The 15,501-nt window shown below is 45.5% G+C and overlaps 1 protein-coding gene across 1 annotated transcript in view; it reads left to right on the top strand.

The window, feature by feature from the left end:
• CNTN4 (contactin 4) overlaps nucleotides 1–15,501 on the top strand; it is a 235,360-nt gene that overhangs the window by 189,608 nt on the left and 30,251 nt on the right. The gene's annotated exons all lie outside the window — the stretch shown is intronic.

Raw genomic sequence — 15,501 nt, 5'->3', positions numbered from 1 at the left:
GCCTTCATGAGCAGCGCTCCGTTGCCTTGGCAGCTGCACCCGCTCAGCTCTCGCCCGCTGTTGGTTGTGTCTCCTGTGGGGACCAGGGCCTTGAATCCTTGCCACCACCTTTATTAACCACACCAGCCCCACAGGCAGAACCTGGGGAGTGTGTGAACTGCACAATTAGGAAATGAGGTTGTCTGATGTGATGGTGGCGTTGATCCCCAGCACCGTCTGCCTGCACGGGCAGCAGGGGCCAAGTGCCTGTGCTCTGCTTCCTGTGGCTGCATTCCTGGCTCCTTTATTGTCTGGAGTGTTATCTCCTTCCTGCTGTCCCTTGACTGCAGTCCTGCCCCACTGTCTCCTTATACCCACCCTGTGCTTGGGCTTTGAACAAGAACTTTCTTGGCTGTAGAAAAACTCTGTTGGAATCTGGGAAGAAAGATGGCAGGAAAAGCTGTTGCTGAAATCTCTTCATCCAGGATGGGAAACAGAACTTTTAGACAGGCATGGGAGAAGAAACTGAAATGAAATCTCTGCTTAAACTGACATTAGAGAGTCCTTTGAGTTCCAGAGAGGCACCTGAACATCTGGATACTTCTCCAGACTGAAGGTTGATCACGTGAAGGTTAATCAATATAGATGATCCCTCCAATTCCAGGGGGAGTTAAAAGCAATGTTACTGTGTCAGTCCTCGCTCTGCATTCTGATGTTCAGCCTCACAGCTGCCGTGGCAATCTCTCCAGTGTTTCTCCTGGGGCTTTTTGTGACTTTTCAGCTGTTGTGTAACATTAAACTCCTTGCTGGAGACACCGTGCTTGGCTTTTTTTGCTGCTGGATCTCTTGCTCTGGAGGCCACTGCTGTCCAGGAAGCACAATGAAGTGTGGTGTTCAATGTTTGCCTGGAGAGCAGAGACTGCCATGGTTTAAAAAAAAAAAAAAAAAAAAGGAGCTTTATTGGTTTAGGTTTCATATCCTTCTCTGGAGGCTGAGGTGGTGTGTTCTGCACCTCTAATGAATAACGTGGCCTGAAGGCATCTCTTGCTGGTGGTTGAGAACTGTGCAATTGTGTTATTAGAAATTCTGCTCTGGGGTACAATTATATTATTTCAGTCATTAAAGGCAGTTCATCTCCATAATAATGGAAATCCTGCCTTGGAGGCCTAACTGAGCCAAAATGATGTCAGTAGCCTGAGTCCAGAAGGTAAATTTTATATAGGAACAGCTATAGCCCAGATACAGATCTATTGCTAGTGCTGGTTGGAAACAAAGACTATTTCTGTATGGGCAAAGCTGCAGAGATCATTTTCTATCCTTGATCTTCCCTTCACATTTCAGCACCAAACAGCTGTTACACTCTGGGAAAGTCATCAGTCCTGCTAATGCCACTTTTACAGATCAGCCTTGGAGGGCCACTGGGAGATTACAAGCAGGTGGAGCATGACTGAAATACATCCACCCCTGGGAAAGCCTCACTCAGGAACAGGGAATGGATAGGAATGGTCATCTTAAAGCTGTTCAGGCTGCAGCATCAGAGAGGCAGTAGGGCACAAGCAGTGTTTAGGACCTCCTTGCTCCAGCACACTCCTCAGCAGAAGTTGGTTTCCTCTTTTATCAATCACACAAAACCTGGAAGTCTGAGCCAGCTGCAGCTCATAGGGAGTAATTCCAGAAGCCAACAAGCACCCAGAGCTCAAGGTGGAAGTGATGTCTTCTGGCCATTGCAGAACTGTGCTGTGTCCTTAGGTCATGTCAGATCATTCATCAGAGAGGCCTGAGGTGAGTTCAGAATGTTTTTCACTTCCAGTTGTTTCTCCTGTATTCATATTTCTGTATATGTTTAACCTCCAGTCTCTTTATCCTGACTCACAATACAAGAAAGTCGATTTTGGAGGGCTGGCACCTCATGTCCCAGGTTCTCTTTTCTCATGTCACACCTGCATCAGTGGGACTCAGAAGGGATGCTGGACTGAAGCCCATGAGATCAAGGTGAAAGAGTTACTGCCCTGCTGCCTGAGGAGGGCTGGCATTCCAAACCAGGCCAGAAAAACTGGGATTTTCCTTTAAACCCCAGAACTCCTAAATCCAAGCCTCCCCCCTAATCCACAGTATTTCCCATTTGTGATATATTATTCAGTGGCAGGAGTAGGAGGGGAAGTCCTGGCACTCAGATTGTTCTTGCAGGATTTTGTTAATCTTCTCCTAATAATTCAATTACATCTAGTGCCACAACATTAGATATATTTGTTACTGAGGCTAGTGCTCTAAAGCCTTCCTTCTCAGGTGATCTTATCACAGAAACCTTTCCATTTCTTTATCATTTTGGTGTGGCTCCCACAGAGAGCAGCACTTACTCACAAGTGAGAGGGGTTCATCCTCGTGATGGTGGAAAACAGGGGCTTGGTTTTTTTAAAGTAATTTAACACAGTTCATTTAAAACAATTCATTTAAAAATAGTTGATCTGCCCCAATTTTCATCCAGTCTTCTGTAGCCCACTGAAATCCAAGGGTGGAGCCCAACAAATCCACAGATCGGAGCAGCGTCCGAGGGCCCGGCCGTGGGAGGGGTGGGGTGTGACAGCAGGACTTGGGCTGGTCCTGTGATCTGCTCTGGCAGACCAGGTCATTCTGTCACTCCACTGCACAGATTGAACTGGTTTTTGATAATTTACCATCAGAGGCTGTTTAGTTAAAGCACCTCAAGGAAATTTCTCGTGGAGTCGGTCACGGGTTGTATTTTGGTTGTATTGTTGGTGTGGAATGATTTTGCTGGAGCTGTCTAGACAAAATCCTGAATAATGTTGTAAAAGGGACCCTGCCTGAGCAGGGAGGTTGGACTGGGTGACCTCCAGTGGTCCCTTGCAGCCTGGAGCTGTCTGTGAGTAGCACTGGGAGGGCTTGTTCGGCCCTGCTTTGTCCGGCAAGGTCTGCATCACTTGCCCTGCAAGTCTTTCCTCCTTTCTCAGGTGCTTGTTTTGGATTTAGGCAAATGACTTTTAATTTCCATGCCTTAATGGTAGTAATTGCATCTGTTTATTTCTCACACTGTCATTTCCCAGAGGTGAAGTTCTAGGGTTGTGTGGTTCAAGAGCAGGTGAGGAGACATCATGTTTCACCCTCTTGGTCTGCCTTGGCTTCCTGCTGTGCCCGTTCTCCTTTGCTCCCCAGTGGCAGACTGAGTGCAGGAAAACCAAGAGAACTTTTATTTAAAATATGCCCACAACGGTCCTAATTCCTGATGTTGTCCCAAAGCTCTTGGAAGTCACATTTACCCTGCCACCAGACACCTACTCAGGCCAGGACAGAAAAATTATTGTACTTTTAGGCCCCAAAACAAATTGCTTTTCTCCTGTTCTTCTTCATGAAAAGCCCCTACATCATTAGAGCTGTTTCTTTCCTCTGAATATACAGTGCCTGCATTGTTTATACAGTTTAATTGTAAGGAAAGAAAATCATAAAAAAACAAATTACGTTCTGTGCTGGTAGCAAAGAATATGAAAGTGTCCAATTAAACAGCCTTTCACTATGACTTGTGTAATAGCAACATCTGTTATCTTAATTAAACAAGCTTCTGTATAAAAAGACCCTCATAGTGCATTTTGTTAGAGCAGGATCTGACCTACATACTCCAGGCACACTCAATATCTTCATGGAAATTTTCCCAGTTGGTCCCATTATCTTGCAGCCCTGACAAGCCCTGTGATGTGTGAGCACAGTTGCACACACACACTCTGCTTACAGCACCAAGACTGGGATTTTTTTTTTTTGTAGCTGAAAACCAATAAAAGCTCAGAAAAGCAGCATATAGTGGCATTTACCCACTGAGTGCAGGCAGGAAGTGTTTGGAAGTGTAAAGAGCACCCAGATAACTCAGACCTTGACAAATAACGTTGAGGAGACAGAGCTGCACTTCCAGAAAGTGCTCAGTTATCAAAACTGCCTTATCTGCTCCAGGAAAGGTTTGGGTTGGAAGGGACCTTAAAGACCATCTTGTTTTAAGCCTTGCCATGGGCAGGGACACCTTCCACTAGCCCAGGTTGCTCCAAGCCTTGTCCAACCAGAGTTGCTCCAGAGAGGAGGCTGAAGGTGCTGCCCTGGGGGATGCTGAGCTGCTCTGGCCTGTCCTCATTCCCATGGCTGGCACGAAGCCATGGGAGTCACCAGGTAAAAAGCCCAAAGCAGCAATCCCTCCTCCCAGGAGCTGGAGTGATTGTGGCCAAGGAAAAGCAGAAAGCTCTCACTGTATGTTTTGTTGTCTTCTCTTCAGAACTGGTCAGTAAATCTTCTCCCCTTACAAGACTTCATCCATGGTTTTCTTGAGAGTTCACATCCTAAGGATCTCCTCAAGAGGGTTATTGATTGATGGACACCCTCATTTAGGTATTGTTTTTGTAACAGGAATTTTAACATATCTACGTTGATATGGCATTTTGAGAAGGAAATCTTATAAAATTGAACAAGAAAGGGTTTTTTTTCCCCATTCTTTCAGCGTGTCTTGAGTTTAAAAAGTCGTATACATTCCAGTTTTTATTTGTTGCCTCAAACTTCCTAATTAGTGGTTAATTACTTTAAACAGCCAGAAAGAAAACAGCAAGAGGAGAGACAGCACATCTTTCCCAGGCTGGTGCCAGGGTACAAACCATGGTGATATTTTTATACTGATTACTTAAGAGATGAATTGCCAGCAGTGGCTTTTGGACACAGCGTCTCGTGACACTTCAGCAGAAAAGAAAACCTCAAAGGATGCTTCCCATCATTGTTTCACATTAATTGTGTTGACTCTCTTTCTTTTTTTTTTTCTTTTTTTTTTTTTTTTTAAATAAAGCACCTGTGCAATTTCTTGAAGGCAGACAGGTAACCAAAGCATCAATAACTTGTCGGGTTTTCATTACATCCTGCCTAGGCAAAATGAAAAATGACACCCTGCAAATAGCTTTTTGAAGTTTGACTCGACAGTGCAACATTCATCTTACTTTTCAGAGACAATGGCAGGAGATGGCTCTACTTCATTGGAACAACCGAAATAACTGACGTGTCAACCTGCTTTAGGTAATTTTCTGCAGAAAGAGAACTAAAATGAGCCAGGGAGCCACTTGATTTGGTGGTCAGAGGTCTTGGAAAGCCGTTGTCCTAGGCTTGGTGACCCCCTGTTCGTGGACTGTTTGTTTCCCAGAAGCAGCTGGTTTTGGCTCTGTGTCGCTCTGGAAAATCAAAGGCAGGTTGGACAGGGCTTGGAGCAGCTTGGTCTCGTGGAAGGTGTCCCTGCCCGTGGCAGGGGGTGGAGCTGGATGGTCTTTATGGTCCCTCCTAACCCAAGCCACTCTATGATTTTAAAGTCACAGTATGTTTAGCGTCAGCTTGTCACAGTTGTGGTTCTGTCAGCTTAAGGGTGGTTCATGGACCTGTTTTCTTTCCTTGGTGTGTGTCTGGCAAAGAGAAGTCCTGTTGCTTTTGTAGTTTGAGATATCAATCATATGCTTGTGTGCACAGCCCCGTGAATGGTCCCTCCCCAGATCTTAGGTGTCCACTGGTTCCACTTCAGCAGCTTGATGATGATTGAACCTTTCTTCAGTATCAACAGCAAGCTGGAGACTCCAGGTGATTCTTGAATTGTCTTTTCCTTCTCCTCTTGAACCAGGAGAGGTTTAGATTGGATATCAGCAAAAATGATTGGATGTCAGCAAAAATGCCTTGACTGTAAGGGTTACCAAGCATTGGATCAGGCTGCCCAGGGCCGTGGTGGAGTCCCCATCCCTGGAGGGATTTAAAAGCTGTGTAGATGTGGCACTTGGGGGCATGGCTTAGTGGTTGCTTTGCAGTGCTGTGTTAATGGTTGGACTCCATGATCTTAGAGGGGTTTTCCACCCTAAATGATTTACGATTCTATAAATGTTTGTAGTAAAAGGTTCCCTGAGAAGGATTATTGATTTATGTAGGATCCAGATTCGGTGCTGGTTTATTTTGTAAGCCTCAAGTAATTAGGCTGATCCCTAAAATCTCCATTTCCTTCATCTGCTCCCACAGAACTGGGACATTTTTCCCTGTAACTGTTGCTGAGCGAGTGGAGGAGTGGAATCCCAACCGCTGCCAAGTTTCCGCTGCCGTCCCTGGAACGAGACTCTCTCTCTCACACCTTGCCACAGTCTCCTGTAACATCAACAATCTGTTCCTATTTTCCCAGCAGATTATTTTCAGCGTGGTGTTATTGTAGTGCTCGGTGAGACACGTGTAGGACATCCCTGCTGGAACCAGCTCCCGACAGCAGCCCAGCCGAGGTTTGGCCCAAGCCACGGTCTCTCATCTTTGTAATTATTAACTTCATCTCTAGATACAAATACGAGGGGTCAAATTGTTTCTCCCTCCCTATAAAGATGGTGCAGGAAGGAGTAAATCCCTCCCTGCTGTCAGAGGCAGCAGGACAGGGTCCTGCACACACTGCAGCCAGTGCTTTAAAGGTAAATGCCTGTAATTAGTCTCCTAAATGCAGTTTGGAATCGATGTGTGCTTCGTGCTTGTCTGTAGCATTTTGAAGGGAATGATTATTATCGAATATTTCTTCTCTGGGATATTTTTATGATCAAGGTAATGATTTTACAGTTAGGGCCACGCTTCGAGATGCACTTTTAAAGTCCAAGGAAATAATTGCATGTCTAAAGGAGAAAAAGGCTTCCTAATGAAGTTTTTGGATGTGCTGAAATTTTTAATGGCTATTTAAACATCATTTTTAAGTGATTTAAATGTGGCTTTGGATCTCACAAATCTGTTACTGTCCTTAACAAGTGCACTGGGTAATTTCTCTTTGTACTGTGGGCATTTTTTTGTTGAAACTGGAGGGGAAGATGTGTTATCTGTGAAAGACTGCGCCTTTGGGCTTCCATTCTGGTGGTATCAGCTGGAACAAATAAGCTGAGAATGCATTTACTGCTTCTGCTCTGATCTCACGAACGCTCCCAGAAACAGTTTGTGTCAGCAGCTGATGCACGGAAAACCTGGCACGGATATTTTTTTCTCCTAAGAGAATAATTTTTTGTGAGCTTCAGTGGAGTTCCCTTCTTGAGTTCTTACATTCCACAAACCTCCAAAGCGTTTGCTGTAGGTAGAGGGTGGTGGCTTGTCCTTGTCGGGAAGTTGGGGAGGTGGCGCTTCCAGACTTGATTCCTCGGATTTCTGCTGTCCCTCTTCATAGACTGGGAGAAGTTATTTAATTTCCATGCCTTGGGCTGTAGTCACTGCCCTGGAAGAGGGAGCACAGCAGATATTTCACTGAACATTAGGTAGGGTGAAAGCAGTAGTGGCTTTGTGGCACCTGCTGCTTTCTACCCGAGATTGGCCTCGCGTCCGAGCACGAGGGTGTGCGTGTGGAGAGCTGTGTGTCTCTGCTGGGTAATTGGGCAGAAAGGGATGCTTTAGCCTTTCATGGGATGGGTTTGCAAATGTGCTTTGCCCCTTTGCTGCCACCAGCAAAAGCTGCTCCAGATCCTGAGTCTTCTGTTTCAAGTGCAGAGCATTGCTGTCCTTCAGGTGCCTTCACGGTTTACAGCAAACGGCCAACTCAGTCTGTAAAATAAACTGCCAAGTTGTGTCAAAAGGGCTGTTTCCCATGGGGTGTGGTCTTCATTTCCCACCACAATTGGCTCTTTGCACAAATGGACCCTTCCAGACCTGTGGAGTCTCCCCATATCGCTCAGACTGTCGTTGCCACACGGCTCGGGAATGAAAGCTGTAAGGATGAGCTTTCCTTTGCCTCACTCAAATCTGCTCCCTTCAATATTTGTTTTCATGACAGGGACTTTCTTAATGCATTTATTTTAATTCTGTGTGTAGTAAAAAAGGAGCAGTGAGGGAGAGAAGGCAAAAGGTTTCTATTATTTGGAATTCACCACAGCCCGCTCGCTCCCTTCAGGGCCGCTCGCAGTGCTTGTGTTTGGTTTTCATTTGTTTCCTCCCGTTATCAGCATCCCCTAAGAAAGATATTTTTCTAGAGAACTGTTCTTCTTTGATAACCTGGGGATATTTTTATATTTGAATTATAACTCTAGGCATCTTTAAACAATCTGCATGAAGCCTCTAATAGCTGTAAATGCTCCCTTCCTTCCCTCTTGCCACCCCGCCCCACTGGGATGAGTTTTTGTCACTTCCAGACTTGTCTCAAAAATTTACAGACAGAAGGGAAGATGATGACAAAACACAGCTTTTGTGTTTATAGATACTAGTAATGGCTGGGTGCAGAATTGTTTCTTTGGACTGCTCCATCACTGCAGATAAACGATGTGTGGGAAAAGAAAATTGTGGGAGAATTTGGGATGCCAGATCCATGACTGGTTTAAGCTGATACTGAGTTCAGTGGTGTTATGCTGCTTGATGTTGCCAAAGGGGCCCCTACTATATGCTCAAAAATATTTATCAGAGCAAAATATGTGCTGGTGTTTTTCCCTCTCTCTCTAGAATAATATTTCCAGGTTTTTATGATAAGTCAGTACTTAAAGAGGGCTTGTCAAAGAGAGGGAGAGAGACTTTTTGCATGGATAGATAGTGACAGGACAAGGGCACCACTGCCAGAGGGCAGGGTTAAATGGGATATTGGGAAGAAATTCTTGGCTGTGAGGGTGGGGAGGCCCTGTCACAGGTTGCCCAGAGAAGCTGTGGCTGCCCCATCCCTGGAAGTGTCCAAGGCCAGGTTGGACGGGGCTTGGAGCACCCTGGGCTACTGGAAGGATGGAACTGGATGAGCTTTAAGGTCCCTTCCAGCACAAACCATTCTATCATTCTGTGAATCTGAAAGAATTGCAATTTGTACTCTTCTCACCTTTAGCTCTTCATGCTTAGCAAACCTGTAAATGAAAAGCCTAAAATGAAAACATGTTTACACACAACAGTTCACATCCCTGGAAGAACTGTTCTTAAGTAATTTCTCTGAATCAGTATCAGGAATTAAGAAGACAAAGTGCAGCACTCTGTGTTTTTCAATGCAGCAAGGTAAGAAGGAGCCATTACCTAGGGAGACCTTCCAAAAGATTTGTTTTAATTCTTTGTGCTTTCCAATTGTAGTCTCACGGCACAGAAAATGACAAATGAACCCGAATTCTGTCCAGCCAATGCACAGTTGCTGTAATTTAGCAGCCAAACCTCCCAGTGTCCTTTGTGACTCCACTGTATTAGTAAAAATGGTGCAGATGCTCCTCAGGGCCTTCTCTGGAGTGTTTTCCCTTGGACAAAATAGGTATATTTTACAGATTGAGAAACACTTCCACAACAGAGATTCCAGAAGCCCCACACAGTTGTCACACACAGAACAACCTCAGGAGTTCAACTATTTCATCCAAAGGCTCTTTAGAACCATTTCAAATGGATCTCCAGCAGAGCTGGTGGGAGGCGTTCTGCTGAACTCAGTGCAACAGGATTCTACCTCGGTTTATTTGGAGCAAATATAGTTCTTACCTGAAAATTAATTATAGGCTGTTTGCTGTTAAGAGACCTGTCAGTTGTCATGGATAAGGAAGGCCTTATCTAATGCCTGCTTTCAGCAGGAGAAAGACGTGCACTAAATTAAATGGGCTCTGACAGAGGCTCTAAATTAGCTCAGGCTTTCCTGTGAACCGTGAAAAGACAAGTACTTATAGACAAATAAATACTGGAGCAGCTCTGGGTGGTTATCTGAGACAAAACCAACAGGACAAGAAGGTGCAGATGCGTAGGGGGCTGTGTGTAAAATGTGAGCACTCACATCAGTTGGGAGTGCAGGTTGTTGGTCCGATGGAAACCGCTGTGATGTGGATCCAGCAGACAGGAGCGTCCTGTGTTTCATTCAACCTGTCCTGAAGGCTGTAGACACAGACCCAGCTTGTCCCATCCTTGCTCCTGGGGCTGTCCTGAGCCCTCAGGTTGTGCTGATGTCCCAGGCTGGTGGCAGTGTGGGCACCATCCCTTTCTCACCCATTTTCAGAAACGTCTGGAATAACAGGACAAGGGTGGACAGCCCCGGTGGGGATGCTGGGTTTGGTTGGTCATTGATGTAGAAGAAAATCTCAGGGTGCTGGGTGGGGTTAAATCAGGGTTGTCCCCCTGCCTTCTCCTCCCTGAGCCCCGGGGACCATCAGGGGTGTTGAGTGAAGCCCCAAGGCGTTGACTTTGACCTAAGTGTGTATTTTAATGGAGATTAATGTTTCAAAGCAGGGAGCTCTGACCTTCCTGTCACCTATTTATGCAACAGAAAGGTTGTAGTCACGCAAGGACACAGCATTCCAGGGCCACAGGAATTATGGATTGTACTCTGAACCAGCCCATTCTTCAAGTGACGAGAAGGTGCCCCTGAGTGATGTCCCTGATTTCGGGGAGGGCTGTGCTCTGAGTACCTGGGAGTATTTATAAACCTCCCTGTGTTTTCCTGAAATAGCCTAATGGCCAGGACTGCATATATGAGATCATTTTAATAATCCCAGTCTCTGCCTCATTGCATGGGGAGCATTATTAAAAAGGTAATAAACTGCTACAGAGACGTGCGAGAGAAAAATAGAAATAATTTGATAAATAATGCAATTGCCCGGAATCATTTACATTGGCAGTCGAGTTGTGGCGTGAGGCAAAGTTGCTGTTAGGCTAAAAACTGCTCCAGATATTCCTGCCTAGGAACTATGGGAAAAGAGTGAACAAATGCACTGCTGAGACTGCAGTCAGGGCTGCCTGGTGCCTTTGCTTTCTTCTCTGCTTCCAACCCCCCCAGCCCAAGCAAGGCAGCGGAGGATGAACAATAGGCCATTCATCATGTCTGCTGAAATACACTGTTTTTCACAGGTACATTTAACCTAAATCCTCTCTCAGAAGACGGATTATCTCTTAGAAGAACTCTGGCACCAGTGTCTCTTTTCAATAGCCACGTCAACCACTGCCACAAAGGCTGTACATGGAGGGATCAATGGTAGTTTTATCTCAAATTGCACTCAGTGTGTGTTTCTTCCAACTGACATTCATTTAAATGCTTGCTCTAAGACATCTTTTCTCCCTGTAATAGGAAAAGGATCAGACATCCTACACATTGTTTTGTGGAGGAAAAAAATATTTAAAATATTCACTTGGCTAAGCATGAAATATTTCGGATGCTCGTGTTTAATCAAGAGTGAAAGGAAGGGTAGTTACGCTTGTATGTCATAAATTAAAATGCTAAAATGATCAGATAAGAAACAAAATACCTTATTGCATTGCAGCAGTGCTAATGAAACCATTTGAGAGGGGGGAAAAGGAGTAACTTTGTAATTATGAGCAGGAAGGACTGGGCTCTAATCTGCAGTGCCGTGTCCCGCGGGAGCAGAGCCGTGGTCGTCGCACGCACAGCCTGCCTCGTGCTCTGCATTTGTAGTCCATTCATATTCCCCATGTTTCCACCTGCTGAACAGAAAAATAGAGGGCAAGCTGAGAGGAATATATTGAGGGATACCTGCCGTGCCATCTGTCCGTGCAGAGCTCCCGTCGGCGCTGGGTGCCGAGCTGGGAAACGATTCCCAGTGGAGAGGGGAGCGCGTGGACCTGCTCCTCACCTGGCCCAGGGTTTCACCGGGCGCCTGAGAGGTGCAGGGCAGGTTCAACAACCCCTGGCTCTGCAGTGCTTTGCTTCCTGGAGCCACACAGATTTTCTTGTAATTAAACAATGGAATAAGACCCTAAAATTGATACTAAAAGTCTGGGATTTTTAAGCAAACAATCCGTCAAAGCATGAAGTCAGTCCAGAGCAGGATTACAGCAGGTCATAGGCATGTGCTGGATGATGGAAGTGATGCAGCCACACACCCAAAGGTCAGATTTGCACAGAGCTGAACTGCAGGTAGTTACTGATACTGAGTTTTATGATGTGCTCTGGGAGTTTGGCAGTTTTCAGTCATCGTTTATATTCCAAGTAAGGGCTTGATCTCATTTTCACAAAGTCGGTGATAAAACTCTTACTGATCTCGACAGGACATACTCTATCTCTAAATGCATATGTTACTGACTGAGGAATATTTATCTGCTCCTGGGAATCCTGCCCAGCAGTGGGGAATGCTGCAGTGGGCCACATGAATCAGATCAATGGTGCTTAGTTCAGGGTTGGAGGCAACACAGTTGCTGACGGGCGACTTGCAGATATGGCAGACGGAGCATGAGCTGAAAAATAAGCACTAATAGATCAGACCAAAGTGATTATGCGCTGCTATTTTTTTTTGTTATACTGCTCCAGGTCTGCCTGACCTCTTCCATCCATCTCCAGCTGCTGCTGGAGACTCTGGGTGAGCTGGTGTTGCTGCAGTGATCCAGGCAGAGGGATGTGCTGCTGGGGCCGTGGTGGGTCCTTCCTGGGTGTCTTTGAACAGCAGAGCTCTCTGGAGCCATAAAGTTGAGTCTCCTTTGTGCACTTTTCAAGGTTCCCACCAGCCAAATAGACAAATGTTTTCAATCCCTTCCCCTCCTGCAGAGCTGGCAGAGGATAGGGCAGTTGTGGGCTTGCAGCATTATAGAATTGCAGAATGGTTTGGGTGGGAAGGGATCTTAAAGTTCCACCCCTGCCATGGGCAGGGACTCCTTCCACCAGCCCAGGTTGCTCCTACCTGGCCTTGAACACTTCCAGGGATCCAGGGGCAGCCACAACTTCTCTGAGCAACCTGTGCCAGGGCCTGCCCACCCTCCCAGCCAAGAATTCCTTCCCAATATCCCACCTATCCCTGCCCTCTGGCAGTGGGAAGCCGTTCCCCTTGTCCTGTCCCTCCATGCCCTTGTCTCAGGGAGCTGCTCTGGGAGCTCTGTGCCTGTCAGCTGTGGAAATGCTTCTTTAGGGGGATGCAAAGCGTTCACTTGGCAACTTCTTAACATTTGCTGCCGCAGTGGCAAAATAAAAATGGGGAAGGAAGGCTAGGGAGGGATGTTTTCAGCATTTTTAAAGGTCTTTTGTCCCCAGAAGAGTTTTGATCAAAACCCTGACAAGGTCAGCTCTTCCTGGAGTAGAACCCAACACTTCAGTTTAGGAAACAAGCAATCCTTTTATCTCCTAATTTCAGACGTGTCTTTGCTCTCTGTGGACCTGAAATCTCCAGTTGACAACACAGACCCACAGATTCTCTCTTACAAATGCTATGTTTAAAATAGATGACCTTTCTTTCTGTAAGGGTGCTAAACTATCTTGTGTCATCTTTTTTTTTTTTTTTATTTTTTTTTCCAAATGGATATTTTTAACTTCTTTGATTTTTTTCTTTGGTATTAGCAGTGACCATGAGCCAGGTTATCAGTAGAACAGTTGCATTAACCTGTGCAAGATGAGATTTGTATTTTTATTTATTGTTACCTCTGCTGTTAGTAGTGTCAGGGAACCCAGAACATTCAACAGTGAGTCAGTAGCTCCTTTTTTGACTTTGTAGTGGTTTAAAATGCATACTCAGCAACCAGCACTTTGTTCTGAAGTAATGCACGTGTTTATGGGAAATGTGGTTTATTTTTATGTCTTCCTGGGCATCTGGTTAGGAAACACTTTGAGGGTGTATTTCAGAGGAGAGAGCAGACTGAACTCTGTGTCTTGAAAGAACTTTTGCACCCAAACTGCTAAAAGTGGTGGATGAAGGGTTGATTGCTTTCAAGCCAATTAGCAGTTTGAGAACCTCAGTGGCCTGAAATGAGCCTCTCCTCCCGTTTAGTGCAGATAAGTCTGCAAAGAAAATTTGGGAATTAGCAGCAGCGGTGAGAACCCTTCCTACTTTCTCAACTAACTGTAACAAATTTCCGAGTGTTCAAATAATTATTTGTTAACTTCTAACACATTGGATTTAAATTAGAGGACAAAACATTGGCTGTAGAAAAGCACCCTCAGCAAAAAGAGCCACATAACCATAAGGCCTCCTAATCAATGAGTCGCAGAGAGGTTTTAATGGTCTGATTTATTTTTAAAAAATCAGTTAACTTGTACAATTATCTGTCAGTTTTAATGCTGGTTGTTTACAGGAGTGTGGAGGGAATTGCTGAGACACCAGATGAGGATTCAATGTCCCTGGGGCCTCTCTGGGGAAGGGGTTTGGAGAACTCAGGGCAAGTCTCTCCTGAAGTCTTTGCAACACCTTCCTGGGGTTAGAGGATGTCTGTGGGCTCAGATTGTAAAGCCAGTGGCCACAGCTTTCAGCTTAGAAAGGGAGGGAAACAAAGACAGCACAAGCTCCCTGAGACGTGCTAAAGCCCGTGGTGGATTGACTGTCCTGATCCAAAGGTTGTCTCTAGGTCAATCCAGTCCACATCAGCTAAAAACCAGTTTTACACTGGGAATAAAGACAACTTAGAAGGAAACCAATAACATGAGAACGACAGAGACAGAAAAGGCATTGGAATTTGAAATTAAATCTGGCTTCATCAACAGAATAATTAAAATGATCTGTGGGAGAGATTATCCAGTAAATAGGTTTCAACCATATGGTTGAAAATAAAACATAAATAACTAAAAATAAAATCCCAACTGTACAGAAATAATGTAAAACTTCATTATTTTCTGGATTTCTTAGGGTGGCAGAAGTGTGGAGGGGAGGGAGTGCTGGAGCACCGTGGTCCTCCTTGAGCTGGAACACATTGCTGAGCTCGTTCTGCTGTTTATATTGATTGGAATTTTAATGCCTGCCAAGGGCACCTTCAGCTTCCAGAAAGGCACAGTGGTTTCCCAAGACCTGAAATTGATAAGAGCAGCAAATAATTCCTTGGGAGCTGCTGGTGCTGCTGCTGCTGCCCAGGCTCCTGTGCTGGAGGCCAGCGTGGCCAGTCCTGTGCTCCAGCACACACTTAATGCAATCCATGCATTGATTTGTGCCAACACAGTGGTGAAGATAAGGGACAAGGAGCTATAAACTGCTCTCTTCCAATTATCCAGCTGGAGCAACTGCCACAGAAGCAAATACATGGCACTGGGGCCCTGCAAAAATAAATTACAGTGGTGAACGTTACTGACTGCAACAATTTGGAGACCTATAAGCCAGTTGAGAAGCTTCTATTAATATCACTGCTACTGATGTGTGAAAAGCAACCTCTGTCCCTGGGCTCTGCCAGCTTGCCTGGGTGTTGTTGGGCAGGAGAGGTGAGCCAGGATGGAGATTGGAGCATCCTGCACCATCTTCCTGCTCCTTGTTTGGTAAAGACACTCCAGCTGTCCTGGTTTTTGAAGCAGGTGGCCTGCGGTGGTGCAAGAGCTGTTTGCTGAGTTTCTCTCCTCCTGATTTCTCAGTCCAGTTGTGCAGAGCTTTGTTGGCACTGAGGATGCAGGAAGGCTCCTTCATTTCAGTTAAACTGGGAAATAATTGAGCAGGAGAAGGCAGGAATTGAGACAAGATTTTCAATGCAGGTCTGAAAGTGGCTGAAGGTGAGAAAGCAGATTGTGCTGCGGGACATGATGCTGAGGAGACAGGCAGGAGTTTTGCTAAAAGAGGTGATATTAGGTTGGGAGAAAGGGTTTTTTTTCTGGAGTTTCCTTAGATGATGCCTCAGTAGGGCACAAGTCATTCAAGTTTTGGTGGGATTACTGTGCAGCATCAG

The sequence above is a fragment of the Empidonax traillii genome, unplaced genomic scaffold, assembly GCF_003031625.1.
Source record: "Empidonax traillii isolate 1590-97213 ecotype Southwest subspecies unplaced genomic scaffold, ASM303162v1 scaffold1247:size388203, whole genome shotgun sequence".
NCBI classification, from domain to species: Eukaryota; Metazoa; Chordata; class Aves; order Passeriformes; family Tyrannidae; genus Empidonax; species Empidonax traillii.
This window is presented reverse-complemented; position numbering and strand designations above follow the sequence as displayed.